The sequence below is a fragment of the Aquarana catesbeiana genome, linkage group LG01 (assembly GCF_042186555.1).
Source record: "Aquarana catesbeiana isolate 2022-GZ linkage group LG01, ASM4218655v1, whole genome shotgun sequence".
Classification (NCBI taxonomy): Eukaryota; Metazoa; Chordata; class Amphibia; order Anura; family Ranidae; genus Aquarana; species Aquarana catesbeiana.
In genome coordinates, this window is record NC_133324.1 from 626,422,524 (window position 1) to 626,444,436 (window position 21,913).

The 21,913-nt window shown below is 44.2% G+C and overlaps 1 protein-coding gene across 1 annotated transcript in view; it reads right to left on the reverse strand.

The window, feature by feature from the left end:
• Positions 1-21,913, reverse strand: part of LOC141108787 (UDP-glucuronosyltransferase 2A2-like) — a 133,490-nt gene that overhangs the window by 105,797 nt on the left and 5,780 nt on the right. The gene's annotated exons all lie outside the window — the stretch shown is intronic.

The following is a 21,913-nucleotide window of genomic DNA, read 5'->3' on the forward strand; positions in this document are numbered from 1 at the left end:
AATGGGACGTACCTGTACGCCCATTTGCCCAGCCGTGCCATTGTGCCAACGTACATCATCATGCGCTGGTCGGCAAGGGGTTAAAGAGATTTTCCCCTCAATTTTTGTCCCATAGCCAAAACGGGAATCTCTCCAAAGTGACAGAATCCCTGGTTGTCAGCAGACTCACTAATTTGTGTCCACATTGGGAGACATCTCCTTTGTTGTTCTGGCGACATCCCAAAATTTTGTATTTTTCTCTCACTTTCACTCTTTACCTCAACATTATACAGGAGAAAGAGTGAGGGTGAATCTTACTAACGGGGGCACAAACTCCTGTAGCTCGCCCTAGCTGTGTTGCTAGAGTGCTAGAGTTTTTTTGTGAGGAGTAGGTACATTTATGCAAGCTTGGCTGGCAGCCAAGCCTGTCTGTGTTTTTGTCCTGGGGTTTGGCAGAAATCCAGGGAGAGCTGGATGACTCACAGGCAGCATCACTGAGACCTCCCCCCTACTTCTCAAATGTTTTGTAACCTTCTAGAAGAATGGGAGGGGAGGTAAGGTGGAGTTGCCTGGAGTATTCTGGGGGCCCTGACCAATCCCCAACTTAGATTGGCAGGGGGCAGGCCCCCTCAAATACTGAGGGTTAGCGCAGCTGGGGAGGAGTTGTTCGGGTGGAAGCTGGAGACAGAGTGTTAGGCTGTCGTAGCCTTTGAGGAAGCTCCCCAGTTTGGGGGGGGGGGGGGGGCGGGGTGACCTTGGGTCTGGGCTAAAAGCAAACCTCAAGGCCAGTTTATCTGGACAAGACAAAACTGTTCTTACCTAACCGATTATGATAGAGAAGCATGTCTACTTGAACAGACACTCTGTAAACAAGGATATTGCAAACTAATGGTCCAAAAGGTTTGTCGCCAAATCAGGAGCCTTGATAGAACCCACCTTTTGACCAATGGTTCGCCTCAAGACACTAGATCATCAAATAAACCATTTTTTTTTAACCAATTACAGTCTACAATTCTCAGAAATAAAAAACATCATTACAAGACACCTCCCCATTTTACATGTGATGACAGCTACAAAATCATCTTAAGAGGTGGGGTCAGATATGTTGCAAGAAAAACACAAACAATAGGCAACATGATCTCCCCTAGTATGTACACTTCCAACACAACCACTAATACTTGGTTGAACACCGCTGGATTGTGTTGATGCAATGCTACCAGGTGTTCCACCTGCAATCTTTTAGGTGATCCCCATACTAAAATCTCACACTCCAATGGCCTTTCCATAACTATCAAATAGTTAGTCAATTGCCACACTAAATATTTACATTATCACCTGTACCGCATGTAAAATCCAATCTATAGGCAGAACTACCAGACGTCTCAGTGACAGAATTACAGATCACCTGTCGGATATTAGAACCAATAAAAATATGAACATAGCGAAACACTTCAACCGATTTCATCAACATAATATACAGACCTTCAAAGTCCAAATTTTCAAAAATGTCAACAGTCTGATCCGTGGCGGAGACCGCTTCTCCCTTCTTTGCAAAAGGGAAGTCTTTTGGATCTTTAGGATGGATACAAGAATTCCTAGAGGTCTTAACTACGAGTGGGATATTACCCACTATTATGAATGAGTGTCTCATCAACAGTGCCTGAACTATTAACATATTGATATACCGACTTGCCTCAACTATCTATGCACAAATATTTTTTTTTTTCAATACTCTTTATTACAAATTTTTCTTACATATTAATTTATATAATTTTTCGTTTTGTTTTAATATCTTAAAACGTACCGTACATATACTTCCTATATGCACAAATAGTTGTGACCGCATACTCATATATTTACATATTCAACACATCGTTATGTATAAGATCTGTATATGATTTACTCCTGCACAACATTGATTGTCTATTGGAACTGTTAGGGCAGTGTTTCTCAACTCCAGTCTTCAAGGTGCCCCAACAGGTCATGTTTCAGGCTTTACATTATTTTACACAGGTTATTTGATCAATTTCACTGCCTTAGTAATTACCACAGCCGCTTTATCTGAGGGAAATGCTGAAAACATGACCTGTTGGGGCGCCTTGAGGACTGGAGTTGAGAAACACTGTATTATTAAATCCATTTCTCCTTTCTTTCTACGTTAAATTGTAGACAATAACAAAAAATATTCTTTTACAAACAAAGTTTTTTAATTATGAACATGAATCAAAAACAATTTATTATTTTTATCGCATATATTTTAATAAAATTTGTTAGTTTTTTTGCTTATTGGTCCTATTCGGAGCATAAATGCTTATATATTTTTTTTCTTGCACTCACAATAGTTTACATTGCACATAGGGTAGAACACTAGGCTAAATTGCACTGATAGATCCTTTTCTCCATAATAACACCAATCACAATTAATTACACACACCTGCTACCTTTTTGCACCTAACGAGTAACTAAATAATCAAATACTCCCCATACGCATGGATTCCCTATCCCCATGACTAAGCTCCAGGGGGGCGGAGTGAAACGTGTTGAGGGCGTGGCCTGGACAGAGTCCAGGCTGAGGTTGCTACTCCATTCATTGCAGTAGGACACCATAGATGTGCAACTTTCAGGGGTTATCCTCCTGTTCTAAGGCCTGAAGAGGTGGTACTGGGAGCAGTAGCCACATGTGGGACAGCTAGCACTAAGGACTACCTATTTTTGCTACACTATAGGGGCCCACGGCCCCTGCCTGCAAAGGGCATTTGCTTTGGGCCTGACAGAGTTAGTGTTAGGTCCCCACAACAGTGCTAGCTGGTCCTGGGAGTGATAGTCTGCAAGCAAGGTTTGTGCTGGAGGAGAAAGAGAAGAGGTTCCATATACCTGTGGTGTATATAGTTTAGTCCCTAAACAATCAATCAAGTGGGCATCCCATATGCACCCTATCCCCATCCAAGTTCTATTCCCCTAATAAAACAAAACAAAGTACTAGGACTGTTTCTTGACTGAAGCATGTCTGGAAATTCATGTGCCTGGCTGAGCAGGGTAGGAGACGAACCACATTGACCAGCGGCCCCTACGGGGGTATCGCTACATTCCAATTAAAACCTGACAGGTATTCTAACGCTCTACTTACAAAACAACAAAAAATATTGCCTTTAGCTATACTTTGCTTTGCATTTGTGCAAGTATAACAAATAATACCCATAATATTTGTAACATATGTGCAATAGTTTTCTTGTTGCCTTTTGGCAGGCAAATCTAACATTCTCTAACATTTGATTCTAAATCTGGGTACACACGGATCCAAATTTGGTTGGTTCAGCAGGGACAGGCCAAATTTCCAATGTGTAGCCCTCTCTGTTCAACAGAATCCGTTCATTATATCGGCTTATATCGAACAAACCTGCTGGAAAACCTTATTTGATCAGCAGCTTGCAGCCAATGGGCTGCAGCGCTGATCAGTGTATTCTGACAGTGGAATGTCCCTGCTGTCTGAATACAATGTCCCAGCAGAGGAAACTCCTGCATCCACTTCTATTATGTGGATGGAGGAATCTGGTTTTTTTTTTTCGTTCAGCTGGCTGGCTGAATAAAAAAAAAAACTGTTTCTACCTAGCTTAACCACTTGCCGACTGTGGGACGTCCTAGGACATCCTGGGTTTGTGGGGGTATATCTAAATGATGCCTGCAGCTAGAGGCTTCATTCGGATATTGCCGTTTTCAGCCGTTTTTTTAAAGTGCCCCTGTCCCCGTGTGCTCGCACGCAGAAGTGAACGCATACGTAAGTCCCGCCCACATATGAAAACGGTGTTGAAACCACACATGTGAGGTGTCGCCGCGAATGTTAGAGTGAGAGCAATAATTCTAGCCCTAGACCTCCTCTGTAACTCAAAATATGTAAGCAGTAAAATTTTTTAAAGCATCGCTTATGGGGATTTTTAAGTTTGGCGCCATTCCACGAGCGTGTGCAATTTTGAAGCATGACATGTTAGGTTTCTATTTACTCGGCGCAACTTCATCTTTCACATTATGCAAAAAAAATTAGCTAACTTTACTGTTTTGTTTTTTTCCAAATTTGGGAGCGTTCCAAAAAAAAGCATTTGAAAAATTGCTTTGCAAATACCGTACGAGATAAAGAGTTGCAATGACCGCCATTGTATTCTCTAGGGTCTCTGCTAAAAAAACCTATATAATGTTTGGGGGTTCTGTGTAATTTTCTAGCAAAAAAATTATGATTTTTACATGTAGGAGTGAAGTGTCAGAATTGGCCGGGTTGGTAAGTGGTTAAAAGAAAAATAGCCAAGAGGACATTTGACTATGAGAGTTAATATTCACTAATAGAGAAAATTACTTACGGGCTAAGGACATTCAACCACGAGGGGAAATGATATGAGCACTGCACTGCATACAGTCTATAGAGAATCTTATGCAAATGGACGAAAGAACAGGTGTTCAGTTAAGCTGCAGTGTGAAGTGAAACATTTTTTTATCACTGCTAAATGTGACAGCTTCCTCCTGGTTGCTAGGCAGCAAGCACTTACTGACATCTCAACAACCAGTGACCTATCCCCTTCTGGCACATTCAGTTGTCACCCACAGGTGGATATGAACAAACAGCTGGGATAATATTAAGAAAAGAAAACAGTGTGGGGTGCTCCCTAAAATTCATACCAGACTCTTTAGATGAGTTATAGATTTTAAAGAGGACTCCATAAAAAAATGTGAGGTCCCCCAAATGGAACCACTTAAGGACCGAGCCTCTTTCTGAGATTTGTTGTTTACAGTTTTTTTTTGCTAAAAAATTACTTAGAACCCCAAAACATTATACATTTTTTACAGGTTCAAGTTCTACTTCAGGCTCTGGTTCTGGTCTGGTTCTGGCACTATCTCTGCGAGATTAGTAGGAGGAGTGGGAGCATCCGTTACACTCGGTACTTCACTGGGTTCCACCTTGACCTCCTCATCTCCCCTTGGTGGGTGAGGATCTAATGTTTCAATTCCAGGCAAATGAACACATGTCCTCCTTCTAAAGGGTGTCCTTTTAAGGTCTTCTTCCTCAGTACCAGGGGTGATGGAATCATCTTCTGAGGAAGAAACCCACAACCAATCAAGGGTTAATTCTTCATCGTCACTCTCCTCTTCAGGGAGTGTGGGGGGGGGGACTGATAAGTCTCTAAGAAAGGGGGTGAGGGTATTCGAACAGCCTCTGATATGGACAGCAAATGGTTTCAATGCCAAATCTTGAGAGGGCCAGTCTTCCCTTCAGGCCGGATTTGGTATACAGGGAGCCCAGGTAGTCGCGTCCCCTTTTTTTCCTTGTCTCTTTTCTTGGCTTTGGAGCGCAGTTTCCCCTCGGGACTTTCAACTAGCTCCTTCACTGAGGTCCCCTGAAGTTTCCCGCCAGCTTTGGGAAAAGCAGTTTTTGTAATGCCAATTGAGGAGCTGATGCCAGACTTGGGGCACTCAGCTCAGAAGTGTCCAACCTCTCCGCACCCATAACATCTCTTCTCTCGCCCCTGGTACAGTTTTTGCCCACCTTGACGAGTCCCTTGTTCCTGGACCTTCTCTTGGGTCTCCATCTTTAGCATCAGAGCATGATACATTTGGGTTTGGGCCTGAGCTACCTGGGCCATCAATTCGGTTGGCCCGAGTTCTGCTACTGGCTTATTAATGTCAGGAAGGGCCAATTCCACTGGTTCAGACTCAGTTCCACTATCTTCATCCGAGAAATCCATTTCCGTATGAACAGCTCGAGCCACCACTTTCTCTTTGTTCCCAGCAATAGAGGGGAAAAATGGTGACTCGCGCTAAAACAAACTACAATGTATGTGGCTGAGAGGTACCACAACCTTAAAAAACCAAATACAAAAATGAAAATGTGATAATATAACAAACCACACTTATGCAAAATTGGGGGAGTATTCAGGCCCCCCTTAAGCAAATATAGAGATTAAATACAATAATGTATCAAAATTGGTGTAGAAAATCTTTAGACACAAAAAGTTCAGTGTATGATATATACAAATAAAAATATAAAATGGTGAAGAAATAGTCCATATGAGAAAACGCCCACAAAGCTATTTGACAATCCTAGATTATCCAATTGTATGGAATCCTAGGTGTATGGGTCCAGCACCATAGATAAAGAGCCTGGCCGCTTACCAGAACCCCATGACCCCCCGTTACAGAGGGTCTAAATGGGCTGTGAAATCCTGCTATTCCGGAACTCCCAGGAGTCAGGATGGAGGCTGGAATGGGACGTCAGGAACTGTGGTGGAGATGAATGGATCCACAGTGAAAGGACTTGGCCCTCAGCAGAGTAGTATCATCATAAAGAGAAAAAGAGGAGGGCTCCGATAGTGTAAAATCAAACAATATTTATTTAAAATAATAGTAAACACTCACATGTAAAATAGTAAAGAACATCCTCAGAAGAAGAACAGTCTGTGGCACCGGCCGGATGACCACAGATAGCCCCTCCTGCTGGATTTACAACGACAGTGGGAGGTGACGCGATGATACCGCTCAGCCCTACGCTGCGTTTCACAAGAAAATTGTGTCTTCCAGGGGCACTAAGGTTGTGGTACCTCTCAGCCACATACATTATAGTTTGTTTTAGCGCGAGTCACCATTTTTCCCATTTACGTTGTGTGTTTGTGTCACATTTAGGACATCGCAGCATATATTATATACATTTTTTTGATGCGCAGTTGTTTTTCACTTTTTCTTCTTCCCAGCAATAGAGCCCAGTTCTCTCGATCCTTGGTTTTTCTCTTCTAATAGAGCCTCCTCCTCTTGTACTTCTCTTATCAGTTCAGGGTATGTGGGTACCAGTTAACTTTAATATGTTAGAGTGATTTGGCTGAGCCCCTTGCAGAACCCGGTCCAGGCAAGCTTGGTCAACATCTTTGGGGTCATTACCCCTCTTGAGGATAATCTGATGCAGCATCATTTCTATTCGAGAGATGTATTCTGACAGACTCTCCCCCTTCTGTTCGAGGATGTGATTGAATTTGTACATTAGGTCTGCGGTAGTTTCAACCCTCCCAAATACAGCAAACAGAGCAGTCCTTGGGAACACAAGTTTTATTGCCCATCCTCAGATTACGGATCACATAAGCCGCTGGGCCTCGCAGGCTCTCACTAAGCCATTGTCATTTCACAGCCTCTGGAACACTCCACTCTTCCATGGCCTGCAGGACCTGACTCATCCACGTTTCAAACGCTTCACTAAGCTATCAACTGGTCAGCTCATATTCATGTAGAAAGAGAGAAGAGGAGCACTGGCCCCTTGAGAGTCAGCTCCCACAGGTACGGGACCCTTCTCCTGAGTTCTGGTTGAGGGCTGTCTCTCAGTCTGTTCTCCCCCCCACTTTGAGTGGGAACACTTTAGCAATCATCCCTTCAGCCAGACACACCTCTTCCTCCTGGAAACACACCTCTCCCTGCCATTCTAGTAGTACCCTGACTTGATCCAACTCATATGTGGCTTTAGCTTCCACAATGTAAGCCCGGTGTCCTGGGACCAGAGCTCTCAGCCACCTTCTGATCTCTCTTTCTCGTGGGCTCACTTCCCGAGATCTCCAGAACAGCGCTCTTCTCTGTTGGGGCTCCCCGACTTCTGCGCCAAGCAACCGCGGCCATCGAAGCAACTTCCCACGCAGATTGTGGCTCTTATCAAGGTCAGCTAAGGCCAGCTGCAGATAGCATCCCGGACGAGCCCCCAAATGTAGCACGGCTCCCTAAGGGACTGCTTTGATTTACCTGCTCATCTGCACTGCCATGACCCGATGAACATTCCAACCCACCTGACACTCTGGGTTTAGACATGTTTGCACCACCTTAAAGCAATAAGTCAGACAACTCTGTGCGTTTTATATTCTGATAATGTTTACTAGAACAGTTCAAAGAAGATATTGTCACAAAGAGGCAATAGATCTGCTGAGTTTTAGGCAACAGCGCCAATTCAGCAAAGGAATCCCTCCAAATAACACAAGCCAAGATATATACAGGTAAAACAGTCTATTATGTACACATGTACAGTGGAGTTCTGCTTGCACCTGATGGGATAAATAAAGTCAAATGGTTATACTGACAAATTTCTAAAGGGTAAACCTTGGCAAGCCTATAAACCTTTAACCCTAATGAGAGGTCAATGGTATAAGGGCCCTTGTAGCAATAAAGACAGCAATGTCCTCGTTGCAGATCTGATGGTCTTCACAGGCAGTGGGAGCTCATTAATTGTATCCAATAAGGTGTAATAGCAAGCAATGAGGTTTCTTGAAATGGTAGAAGCTAAAGGTGTCTATGCACAGTGTTCAAGATAGGTTCAGTAAAGTATTCCCAAGGTAAGGATGTGTCTTAGTGAAACCGTGAGAAAATGATTTGTAAAAGTGGGCGATTGCCCTCTCCCCAATGACCAGGCCGATTCAATACCCTCCGGACAGCAGCTCCTGCAGCGATTTTGATCTCCCGATGTGAAGCTCAGAACACGGGTTGGCAGGCGACCGAAGTGGTGTTGGAGGGATGTCTGACAAACAGCAAGCAGTGCTAGGCCCTTCTCATCTGGATTGGAATGTGATACACCACGTGGTAGGCCGCGACCTCTCTCTCCATGCACAGAGAGGTCCATCTCGTGTCAGGCCTAGGAGGAAGAAAGAGCAGGGTGGAGCTATGGTTTCTTTTATAGTTCCTCCCGTAATCTCTCCGATGGTAGCAAGGATCCCTGGGATATGTAGTCCGGATACAGAGTCATGTGAAGCAATTATCAGTCTAAGGGACTACTCATCCCACAATCCCTTTAGTTTGGCTCACAAACATGATGTCAGTTGATAAAACTGGGCACTAGAGGGACATGCGATGCATAGAAATACCGGAGGATCACCGTACTTGATAACTGTAGTCCACATTGCTACATCTGTATAAAATTGTGCCTGTAAATACCTTATTTCAGTTCATTTCTCACCGGTAACATGCCCCCTGGCCGCTCTCCTTCCTGATCTAAGGGCTACAGTGGGAGGGGCTGAAATCCCCCTCTGACATCAGCCAGGAGGCCACATGGCCACTGTGCTGTCCGCTCAGCCCCTCCCGCTGTAGCCCTTAGATCGGGGGAAGGAGATGGGCCTGGAAGTCACGTGACCGGCTAGAAAGGAACTAAAATTAGGTGTTTACAGGCACAATTTTATTCAAAAATTTTCAGTGAGGTATGGCTTAGTAGAACAGAGGGGCTGGCAGTATTCTTTATTTAACTTTACTGCCGGCTTCCAATAGTGGCAGGAGGGTAGGGCCGGAGAAGAGATCTGCTCACACACACAGGAACAGACAGGCATGGAGGGAGGGGGAGACGGGAGAGAGAGCAGAGCAGCGGGATGACAGAGGAACGTAACCTGACCACGGTATCTTGGATCAGCAACCATTATTACTGTGGCCAGCGCACTAAGGAACAGGCAGGATCATCCAGGTTTTTTACAGCATAGAAAGGGACAGATTAGATAGCACAAGCACTGTTCTGTTTAACCTGCTATAAGGGAACAGGATCTCTTTTTTTAGGGTTACAGCCTCTTTAAAGGGGGAACCATATGCAAAAGAAACAAGAAAAAAACAGGGTCCTACCTAAAATCCATACTAAACCCACAGACCTAAAAAAAAAAAAAACCCTGCCGCCCAGTGAATATCTGAACCCATCTTTTGACCCCCGCCAGATGTCATCTGCAGGTCTCACGCCGCAATATATCAAATGGGCAGGCGGCTCCAGCTGGCGTCATGGAACGTGACCATATTTGGTCAATGACAGCACAGGGATCCCAGTGATGCCATTGACCAAATATGGTCATGTCCATATACAGTTAATGATGTTACCCAGAGAACCCCCTCCCCCCTTTGCCTATATTGTGGTGATGGGGCAAAGGAGATGACATTTGATTGGAATGAAGCAACCGCTTTAGACATCTCAACGGGCAGTGACATTTTTTTTTCTTTCGGCGGATGTTGGACATTGTGTTTGACATCAATCTGCATCCTAGATGACATGATTGATGGTGGGTTAACATCATGGAACTATTGTTTTTATTAAAGGACTTGTGTGTTTATTTACTATTGACTGGCAAGGTACCTTTCCCCCCTCCCATGACCACCATGACCACCCAAGCTGAATGGAGGGTTGTACGCTTGTCTGATATGGACTTTGGGTGGGACCCTTTGGTTTTTTGTATTTTTTTTTTTTTACATGGGACCCCTAAGTGTATAAATTTCATCTAGACAAATCGAAGGGAATCGCTAATTGCCAAATGGTTAAACTCTTTAGATCCTCTTTAACCATTGTTCACATTTATTTTTCAGTCGAACCGGTCAAGTCCATAGACTGTGCCAGTTGCAGACATAGCAAAGAAGTGGACAAAAGTTTCCAGCTTTATTTTTTCTGCATACATTTATCAAGTTTTTTCCATGATTTTTCACCCTATAATTTCACAGATTATCACATAATGAACATACAGTCAGGTCCATAAATATTGGGACATCGACACAATTCTAATCTTTATGGCTCTATACACCACCACAATGAATTTGAAATGAAACGAACAAGATGTGCTTTAACTGCAGACTTTCAGCTTTAATTTGAAGGTATTTACATCCAAATCAGGTGAATGATGTAGGAATTAAAACAGTTTGTATATGTGCCTCCCACTTTTTAAGGGACCAAAAGTAATGGGACAAATTAACAATCATCCATCAAACTTTCACTTTTTAATACTTGGTTGCAAATCCTTTGCAGTCAATTACAGCCTGAATTCTGGAACGCATATACATCACCTGACGCTGGGTTTCATCCCTGGTGATGCTCTTCCAGGCCTCTACTACAACTGTCTTCAGTTCCTGCTTGTTCTTGGGGCATTTTCCCTTCAGTTTTGTCTTCAGCAAGTGAAATGCATGCTCAATCGGATTCAGGTCAGGTGATTGACTTGGCCATTGCACTTCTTTCCCTTAAAAAACTCTTTGGTTGCTTTCGCAGTATGCTTTGGGTCATTGTCCATCTGCACTGTGAAGCGCCGTCCAATGAGTTCTGAAGCATTTTGCTGAATATGAGCAGATAATATTGCCCAAAACACTTCAGAATTCATCCTGCTGCTTTTGTCAGCGGTCACATCATCAATAAATACAAGAGAAACAGTTCCATTGACAGCCACACATGCCCACGCCATGACACTACCACCACCATGCTTCACTGATGAGGTGGTATGCTTTGGATCATGAGCAGTTCCTTTCCTTCTCCATACTCTTCTCTTCCCATCACTCTGGTACAAGTTGATCTTGGTCTCATCTGTCCATAGGATGTTGTTCCAGAACTGTGAAGGCTTTTTTAAATGTTGTTTGGCAAACTCTAATCTGGTCTTCCTGTTTTTGAGGCTCACCAATGGTTTACATCTTGTGGTGAACCCTCTGTATTCACTCTGGTGAAGTCTTTTCTTGATTGTTGACTGTCCTGGAGAGTGTTCTTGATCTGGCCAACTGTTGTAAAGGGTGTTTTCTTGACCAGAGAAAGAATTCTTCGGTCATCCACCACAGTTGTTTTCCGTGGTTTTCCGGGTTTTTTGGTGTTGCTGAGCTCACCGGTGCGTTCTTTCTTTTTAAGGATGTTCCAAACAGTTGATTCGGCCACACCTAATGTTTTTGCTATCTCTCTGATGGGTTTGTTTTGTTTTTTCAGCCTAATGATGGCTTGCTTCACTGATAGTGACAGCTCTTTGGATCTCATATTGAGAGTTGACAGCAACAGATTCCAAATGCAAATAGCACACTTATAATGAACTCTGGACCTTTTATTTGCTCCTTGTAAATGGGATAATGAGGGAATAACACACACCTGGCCATGGAACAGCTGAGCAGCCAATTGTCCCATTACTTTTGGTCCCTTAAAAAGTGGGAGGCAAATATACAAACTGTTGTAAGTCCTACACCTACAGTCTGCAGTTAAAGCACATCTTGTTTGTTTCATTTCAAATCCATTGTGGTGGTGTATAGAGCCAAAAAGATTAGAATTGTGTCAATGTCCCAATATTTATGGACCTGACTGTACATGGTCACATATATAATATGGAAAGTTTCTATGCAAACACTTTAATGTCCACAAATTTTTGCTGTGGTCTAATGTTAACTTTGATATTTACATCATTTAATAAAATTCCGTCCCTATGTAAAAACCGTGTTTACAGCCATAACTTTTATCCACGCAATGCAAATTAATACTATGTTAGGATATGCATTATAAATATGTAAGATGAAAATATGGAAAGAAGGTTGTGATGATAATTAAAACTTGGCACCCCAAAAACTGTGTGAGAAGACAAAGGGCAGCTTTGTTGTCGGAAAGTCATAAGGTAGTAAGGACAGTTTTTAGAATAGGAGGCATAAAGCCAGCAGTGCAGAACGTGAATGTAAACCCATGAGTGCACCTCCATAGCCATTTAACTTGAGTAAACCTTTCTCCAATAGTCTGGAAACTCTAGAAGAACTGCTTTTTTTTTACAAATAATATGGTGTTTTATTTGAAGAGTAAAGACATACATATTACATACACTGACAGTACAGTTGCGTTAATTTCAATATCAGCAAGAGTCTGGATAGTTAACATGCTCTACAGGTCATACACATATATTGTCACAATACATAAACTTAATTAGTTGTGATCCAATGTGAAAAGATCAATCAGGCAGCACATTACACGTGGCTGCATTTCCTAACCAGGTGTCCCAGATTTTACCATATTTGGCTGGGCATCCCCTGTGGGCATAAATCTCCTATTTATACGGCAAGACATTATTTATTGCCGATATCCATTCTTGGAGTGTCGGTGGTGCAGCTTGGAGCCACTTTCTTGCTATAAGTAGCCTAGCGATGAACAGTGTCTCCTGAAGGAATATTTTGTGAAATTTATCCAAGTCGGGATCAGGGAATACCCCCAGTAGACATTGTTTTGGATATACCTTCATAGGGGATCCAATCTCATCATGAATGAATTTCACTATATAGGACCAATAGTCTTGTATTGCTGGGCAAGACCAAAGAAGGTGAAAGAAGGTACTAGATGGACTATCACACCTGGGACATAATGGGTTTCGGTCAGGTTTGTATTTGGCCAGACGGAGAGGGGTCAGATATGATCTATGTATGATGTAGAGTTGTGTAAGACGGTCCAATAATCTAGTGGAGACCTTTTTGCAGGTATCCAATGTGTCCTCCCATTCATCATCCTCCAGCCCCTCCACATCCCCGGACCAGCGATCTTTTAGTTTATATGCAAGGGTAGTCGCTGTAGGATGAAGTAGTAAATTGTAGAGCCCAGAGATAAGTTTGCGAGAGTCTTGCCCCATTATGATATGACGTCCATACGAACGTGTTCTACATTGGGGGGAGTCTCGCCAAACTGAGCCCGGAGGGCATGGTGGAGCTGGAGGTAGCGAAAGTGCATGGAGTTGGGAAAGCTGAATTCCACCTTAAGTTGCTGAAATGATTTTAAAACGGTGTCACAGTAAACATCCGACAGATACCTTACCCCCTGATTAAGCCACAAGGCATGGTTTGGTATAGTTAGCAATTCTCTTAGATCTGGGTTATCCCATAGGGGTGTGTGGAAGTGTGTGGGTGGTATCTTCAGTCTGCGCCCTGTTATCTCGCATATTTTACAATGATGGTATAATAGACCTTTACAGTTTCCCAACCCATATATACCTATAGTGCCTCTGAACAGAATCTGGAACAGGTGAGTAATCTCGCGGTTGTGAGGAGAGCATATCAGGGACAGGTACCGGTCTTTGTCATGTTTATCGATATGAAAAAAATAGGACAATTCCGCCGCCAGGTAGTAAAGATTAAATTCAGGCAGTGCCACTCCCCCCACTTAAGTAGGGTTTTTCAGTGTGTGCCAGGACAACTTATGCCGATTCGACCCCCAGACAAAAGAGTTGAGAAGGGCTTCAATAGATTTGAAGACCCTAAGGGGTAAATAAGCTGGGGCATCCCAGAAGACATACAAAAATTTGGGGAGGAGAACCATTTTGATCAGGTTCACCCGGCCCATCACCCCAAGGGGTAGCTTAGCCCATGTCTGTGTTTTGGATTTTAAATTCACTATCAGGGGTTCTAAGTTTAGCCTAATAAAGTCTTTTGGCGAACGGGTGATCACGATCCCGAGGTATGTCATGGAGCTAACTCTAAGGAGTGGGGAGGAGGACTGAAGTTTTGTGGGTACACTTACGTCAATAGGGAGGTTCTGGGATTTGTCCCAGTTAATCTTCAGGCCAGAATATCTACCAAAGTTTTGTATAACCTCAAGGGCTAGTTGTAAGGACAGACCTGCATCTTCTAAGTATAACAACATATCGTCCGCGTATTAGCTGATTCAAACTTTTCCATCAGGTGTCCTCGTTGCAGCCCGCCGATGCCTGGATGTTTCCTAAGTGAGGAGGCAAGGGGCTCTACTGCAAGGGCAAATAACAGAGGGGATAGGGGACAGCCCTGTCACATGCCCCCAGAGGGAAGGGGTCAGAGACTTTTCCATTGACCAAGATCCTGGTGCGTGGTCTCTGATACAGGAGCTGGATCCATTTGATGAAATTGGGTCCGAATCCAAATCTTGCAAGGTATTCCCACTCGACTGAGTCAAATGCCTTTGTGGCGTCAAGAGAGACTACTACTCTAGAGCCCAACTTGTCATGTTCAGCCTGCATGTTCATGTGGAGCCTACGTAAGTTGTATGCCGTATATTTAGCTGGCATAAACCCAGTCTGGTCCAGGTGGATCAATGTAAGGATCACAGTATTCAGGCGTAGCACCAGGATCTTGGCCAGGATATTAATATCTAACTGGAGAAGGGATATTGGGCGATATGATTCAGGGAGTTCTAGGTTTTTGCCAGGTTTGGGTATTAATACAATATAGGCTTCGCTCATGGAGGAGGGTAAAGAACCATACTCCAATATATATAAAAAAAGCTCATGAAGTCTAGGGATAAGGGTCTCATTATAATTTGTGTAAAACTCAAGAGGCAGGCCGCCAGAGCCTGGCGCTTTAGATTGGTTACGCAAGGACATCGCCTTTGTAATTTCGTCTTCGGTGATAGGAGCTTCCAGTAACTCAATTTGGGAATGTGTGAGACTGGGTAATTCTATGCCCTCCAGAAGTGACACTATCTCTTCCCTAGGGTTATTGGTAACAGAGGAATATAAGGATGTGAAAAAGGAACCAAACTCTCCGGCCACCTCATCGGGGTCAGTTAGCAATGCACCATCAGCAGTGCAGAGGGAGACCACCGTGGGGGGTTTATGGTCCAAATGGGCTAAGTAGGCCAGAAGACGACCCGCCCGTTCTCCACATTCATAATGCTTCTGTTTGCTATAGTATATTTTCCTCTCAGCTTTCTCAGAGAAGGTTATTTACTACTCTTGCCTGTAATTTCAGCTGGTCTGCTGTAGATGGTGAAGGATTGTCAGTAAAGTTTTTTTCTCTGTATCCGCAAGAGCCTGTTTCGCTTGTATAATCACTTGAGATGAGGTTTTCCGATATCTAGATATGCGCTGAGACGGGACCATATGGGCATGGGATTTGAAGGAATCCCATACTACATCAAGTGGCGCGGTGTCCCTGTTAGTCTGAAAGAAAAAATCCCACTCGGTAGCAGCCTCCCCCAATGTGGGGACAACCGTCAATCAAAAGGGGTTGAGTTTCCAGGTATATGTCGTGGGGGGGAGAGTTGAATCGGAGAATAACCCAGTATGGGGCGTGATCAGATAAGAAAACATGGGTTAAACCCCACCTCTCCTAGCAAGGGGAGAAGAGTGCGAGATATTAGTATGAGGTCTATTCCTGACATAGAATTATGTGTGGTTGAGAAGCATGAGAATGCCCTATCTTGAGGATACTGATGTCTCCATGTATCTACCAGGGTGAGATCAGTAAGGAGTTTACCAAACCTGGTGTATGAGTGGGGGGGTGGTTGTGGGATGTTAGGGACAGTCGATCTAGGTCCCTATTCACAACATTGTTAAAATCTCCCAGCCAAATCGCAGGAACAGTGGGGAATTGGGACATAAATGCCAGACCTTCGGTTAAAACATTGAATTGGAAGGGGGTATATAGATTGCTAAAATCAGAAGTTCTAGGCCATTTATTTTAGCATGTAAAAATAAAAAATCTACCCTGAGGGTCGGACCTGAGTGTCAATAGTATAAATCGCACTGTTTTGGCCAGCAATATGGCAACACCTATTAGAGTGTGCAGAGTGGGGGGCTTGGTACAACCATCCTACCCACGTTTTTTTAAGTGCCATCTGTAGTTGGCCTGTGAGATGAGTTTGCACTAGCACTATAAGTTCTGCCCGTTGTGCTTTAAGATATGACAAAACTGCATTTCATTTAGACTTTGCTCTAAGGCCGCATACATTCCATGTAATACATTTCACATCAATCATGATGGCAAAAAATAGATCGCTATATTCCCGACATCCGGAGTCTCCGCCTCGGCGCCCTGGGCCGCCCCAAAGTTGGGAGGGCCCGTGACATCTCGGGGTGAACAGGAGCGGACATCGTAATATGAGCCAGTACATTTCTAGCAGTGTGGTAACATGTAGGACCGCATAGCAGTGTAAATCAGCTATGTCTTCAGTTAAACACCAGTATCCAATACTCTTCTGCACATAATGCATGAACTGAACATTAAACCAACAGTAAGACTTTAGATAGAACCAAACCAACACACTGGCATGTCCAGGTAGGCAATGCACCAAGTATAAATCAAGTGAAGTTTGCTGAGACCGGACAGGCCAGGGAAACCTTACGGCAAACGTTACATTTAGAATGAAAAAAGACGGGATCCATGGGGATTCCCGCACCTAAGGGGGGGGCGATTATTCGCTGTAGAATGAGCAGCAGCAGCAGGAGTGAGACTCCTGGTCTGGGATCTCCAGGATGATATATACGGGGTATAAAAAAGGATACAAATTTCTGAGTCCAGGTGTCATGACGGGTGTAAACTTGCCGCAAGGATCTGGAGTGTGGGGCTAAAGTTCATGCCCACCCATAGGGAGCATGCATAGGCCGGAGGGAGAAAGGTAAGCAGAGGGCACGGGGAGCAGTATAGAGAGTTTTGCAATCGGGGGGTTGAGAATCAATCCAGTCAGGGTATAAAATATCCTCCGTAGCAAAGCAAAAGGACCTTCAAGTGAGATGATTTCAAATTCCCTGTAGAACGTAGGGTTGTAGCAGAGCATGTCCTCTTATGTGAGCCATACGATCATGAGCCGGAATGCTAGGTAGGTTCCCGGCCCGGTGCCACTTTGCTCTCCAGCCAGGCGAGGACGGCCTCCAGCGTGTCAAAGAAATACGCCCTATCTTGTCCGACGACACACATTCTGGCCGGAAACAACAAAGCGTATGAGTAGTGGTGAATCCTCAGTTGCCGTTTAGCTTCCATGAAATAAGCTCTCTTTTTCTGAACCTCTGCCGAAAAGTCCAGGAATGCTTTAATCTCGCTGTTTTTAAAGGTGATATTTCCCTTCAGCCTGGTAAGACGCAAGACGGCGTCCCTGTCACGAAAATTAAGCATTTTAGTGATGAATGTTCGTGGCGGTGCACCTTGGGGTGGAGGTTTGGCAGCCAGCCTGTGTGCCCGCTCAACCACAAAAGATGTAGAGAATTCAGTTCTTCCAAAGGTGTTGATAGGTTCTCCAAGAATGAGGGGGGGTCAGAGCCCTCCGAAACCCTCGGGCAGACCCTCAAATCGCAGGTTACATCTCCTGAGATGATTTTCCATAACATCCTGCTTGGCTAACACCATATTTAGCTGGTGTTGCAATTGTTCAGTATGAACCTGTAGCAGCGCCATCTCATCTTCCACATGGCTGATGCAGGCTTCCGTCTCCGTGACTCAGTCTCTGAGTTTTTGCAGATCCTGATGGATTAAGGAGACATTGATTTTCACTTCCTCAATCTTATTCGTCAGGGTACTTTTATAGTCAGAGATAGCCTCCACTCGCGCAGTATCCTCTGTAGCTGAGTCTGTGGGGGAAGAGGAGCCGGCACCATTTTCCTCCCCAGCCTCCTTGTCCACATGCTTGTATTTAGCCAGCTTTGCGGCTGAATCAGCTGCTTTTTTCGGCGGCGACATGGTCTCCGTGGGCAGGGGAATCAGGGGACCCGGTAGTGGGTGAGTAATTGTCAAGTTTAGCCCTAGGATGTGTAGATTCGGATATCGGGCAAGCGGAGCTCCCGTTCTTCACTCCCTACACCATGCCGGTCCAGGCCACGCCCCCGAAGAACTGCTTTTTTAAAGTGTTACTAAACCCACAACAGTACAATCAGTCTGTATTAAAAGCAGTAAAGCATGCTTGTTATACTCACTGTGGAACCTAAGGGGTTAATTCTCTGCATGTGCAAAAAGGCTGTTGGATTCTTGTTTTCTCTGATCCTCCCCTTCTTTTACTGTTCACAATTCATCTGCTGATAGAACATAGGGCTTAGAGGCACTCTGCACATGCTTAGTTTGGTGTGTATTGCTAGAGAGTTTCTTTTTTCTTTTTTTGGGAGGGTGCATGTGAACAGCACAGAGCCAATCAACACTCTCCAGACAGAGGGCCAGGGATCATGCAGCCTCATAGAACAGTCAGAGGAGAACGAAAACTCATTCTACAAGCTTTAACCAGTGCTCGGCCAGACACTGATAGAAGTCACAAGGCTGATGTATACTGCTGATGAGAAAAGGTATTTAGCTGTTTATATTTACTAAAATAATTGCATTTCCATGTTCTGTGTACTGACCAGATATAGTGAATGCAGGGTCCTGGGTTTAGTAACACTTTAACTATGAAATGGGTGTTAACCATCCTTTCTGTAACATTACTTAGCAGATAACTAATAAACAGGAATTTGCTAAATCTGTAAACAACTAATTAAATACTTTAACCTCCCTGGCGGTATGCCCGAGTGTGGCTCAGGGTGAATTTTCAGTACCAAAAGCGATAACCCCGAGCCACACTCGGGATTGCATCGCAGGATCCAGGCAAAGTTACTTACCTTGTCCCCAGGATCCTGCGATGTCCTCCCGCTGTGTGTGCGAGCTGACCTCCGCCAGATCTATCACAGTGCTGAGCTCCGTTCACTGCGAGCGCTGCGACGCACGGGGACAGAGCACGGCGCCAAATTCAAAAAGTGAGAAACACATTACACATACAGTACACTGTAATCTTACAGATTACATTACTGTATCACATTATTTCACATCCCTTTTGTCCCTGTTGCTTTGTCCAGTGCCCTGCATGCAGTTTCATATTATAAATACTGTTCTTTCTGTCTGGAAACTGGAGATTGTCCATAGCAACCAAAAAGTGTCCCTTTACTTCAAAAGTGGTTTTAGACCAGCTAGAAAACAGCGATAATAAGTTAGAATCACTTGCAGACCTCTCTATTTTTCCTGTTCATCATTATCATTAAAAGTGAAAGTAAAAAAAAAAAATCCCAAATTTTGGGTTGTCCCCAGAAAAGTAATAGAGGGGAAATCTTCCAATTGGGACACCAGTTCTGGTGACATGGGGGTCACGAAGGGATTCCCTTAATTTGCAAGGATTTCCTCTCACTTCCTGTTTGGCTATGGGACAGGAAGTGATGGGAACTCTCTGAAATGGGATACAGATGGCGAGAAAAAAAACTGTCAGAGGTTAGAGGTATAAACTGCTCTATTCAAAATGAAAAAAAAAAACAAGTTTTGCCTATAATTTGAATTTAATTCATGTAGAAAACTGTATCTGAGCGAGTGGAGGCTGCATGATCGTAAAGATGGTGATATCCCATCGGCCACTCCTCAGACCTTTTGATTGGTCAGACCATTTCTAGCTACAGCCTCCAGAAAAGAGAGACTCTTCATCTCTCCTTTACCATCAAAGAACATCAGCCAAGGTTTATTTTATGAGAGCCAACACTGATCTATCTTATGCCCATTTATTGGGCTTTGCTAGAACTCACAGAACCAAGAACTTTGTTAAAGTGGTTGTAAAGGCTGTGGTTGTAAATGTGGTTGTAAAGGCTAAAGCTTTTACCCTAATGCATTCTCTGCACTATTAAATATAAACCAGTGCAGTGCAGTACATGTGTGTTCCTCTAATACAAATAAAAAGTGTCCTTAAAAACACGTGCTTTAAATGCACTGCAAGACCCAAATATATTCCACAAACAAAAAAAGTCCATCATGCTTGAAATTTTGTGCAAGTAGACTTGCTTTTACACCCTGTCTTTCGGGGCATATTAACCATTCTATTTACTCCACTTTTATTAACAGTCCAATCTTTATCAAAAACTTCCTATGATCAGTTGTATTATTCGTGTAATTAGTGTCACTCCTTCACCTATATTTTTCCACCATGTGGTTTCAGTACTCCCTTCACCAGCACTCCAATGCCCTCACATTCCTCTTATACCTACAAATGAATACAACTAATGTGCCTTCCCCTTTACAGGGTCTGTCTCCCCAGGATTGGGCACTTCTCACTGGATCTTCATATAGCAATCTCCATTCATCTCCATCCAGCAAGTTTCCACAGGTACGTGATACAAGAATCTACTATTTCTCCACAATAGCTCAAAAAATAAAAACAAAAATAAAATCATAGTGCTTTCTGCCACAAAATGTAAATCTGAATCTGAATCTATTGAAAGCCAGTAAAAACATGCACTGGTGCACCACAGATATTTGCTGATTTGTATTTCCCCCTCAAGATGTTTGAAACATTAGTCGGCATGCATAGAATACTACTGGCTTACTTCCTGATTGTGCATTGTGACATCATTGTCTCGTCCCGATCTGTTGCTTCACCCAATCATGTGACTTTGTCAGGGGCCCCTGACTTCATCTGAAGTCCTTTTCTCTAGTGGCACAGAGTAAACTTGCTTTCATGGCAATCCTGTAGTAGTTCCCAAAATATATATTGATTTATTTTATGCATAAATCACTGTATAGCTAAACAGCTTTGGCCTTTTATGCTTCTGGATCCCATAGCAGCTGTATGCCCTGATTAGCTATAGTTACACTCCTGTTGATTAAAGATTTTCGCATCCCATTGAGTACAACAGATAGTTAGATGCCGGGCTGTCCTCTGTAGTGACCCACAGCTATTTTTTTTTGCAACTTGTCTGTTAGTCAGAAGTGAGAACGGGGAGGTTTCATGCCCTTTGTGTATAGATTTTCTAACTACACACACGTTTCTAATTATCCCTACACTAGCCCTATATGGCCTAATGCTCTCCCAAGCATGACATTTGGGCTTTAATTTGGGCTGCTTATGTCCACACTAATGCCGTGTACACACGATCGGACTTTCTGGCATACTTGGTCAGGCACACTTTCCGACGGACTTTGTCCGCCAGGTGCGCCGGACTTTAAAACGGACGGACTTGCCCACACACGACCGGACTTTCCGGCGGGCTAAATCCGCCCGTCTTTCCGACGGACTTTCGCCGGAGTTACGGCGGACTTTCAGAATGAACGGACTTGCCCACACATGGACAAGTCTGTTCATTTTGAACGTGACTCAGGTGCGACGGGACTAGAAAAGGAAGTCAATCTTGCCGCTTTTATCGGCGAGATTGACACCTTGCGAGCCCTGTCGCGGGTCATACCAGGCCCTTAGGTCTGGTATGGGTTATAAAGGGAACCCCCTACGCTGAAAAAACGGCGTGGGGTCCCCCCTAAAATCCATACCAGACCCCGATCCGAGCACGCAGCCCGGCCGGTCAGGAAAGGGGGTGGGGACGAGCGAGCGCCCCCTTCCTGAACCGTACCAGGCCGCATGCCCTCAGCATGGGGGGGTGGGTGCTTTGGGGGAGGGGGGCCCTGCGGGGCCCCCCCTCCCCCAAAGCACCTTGTCCTCATGTTGATGAGGACAAGGGCCTCTTCCCGACAA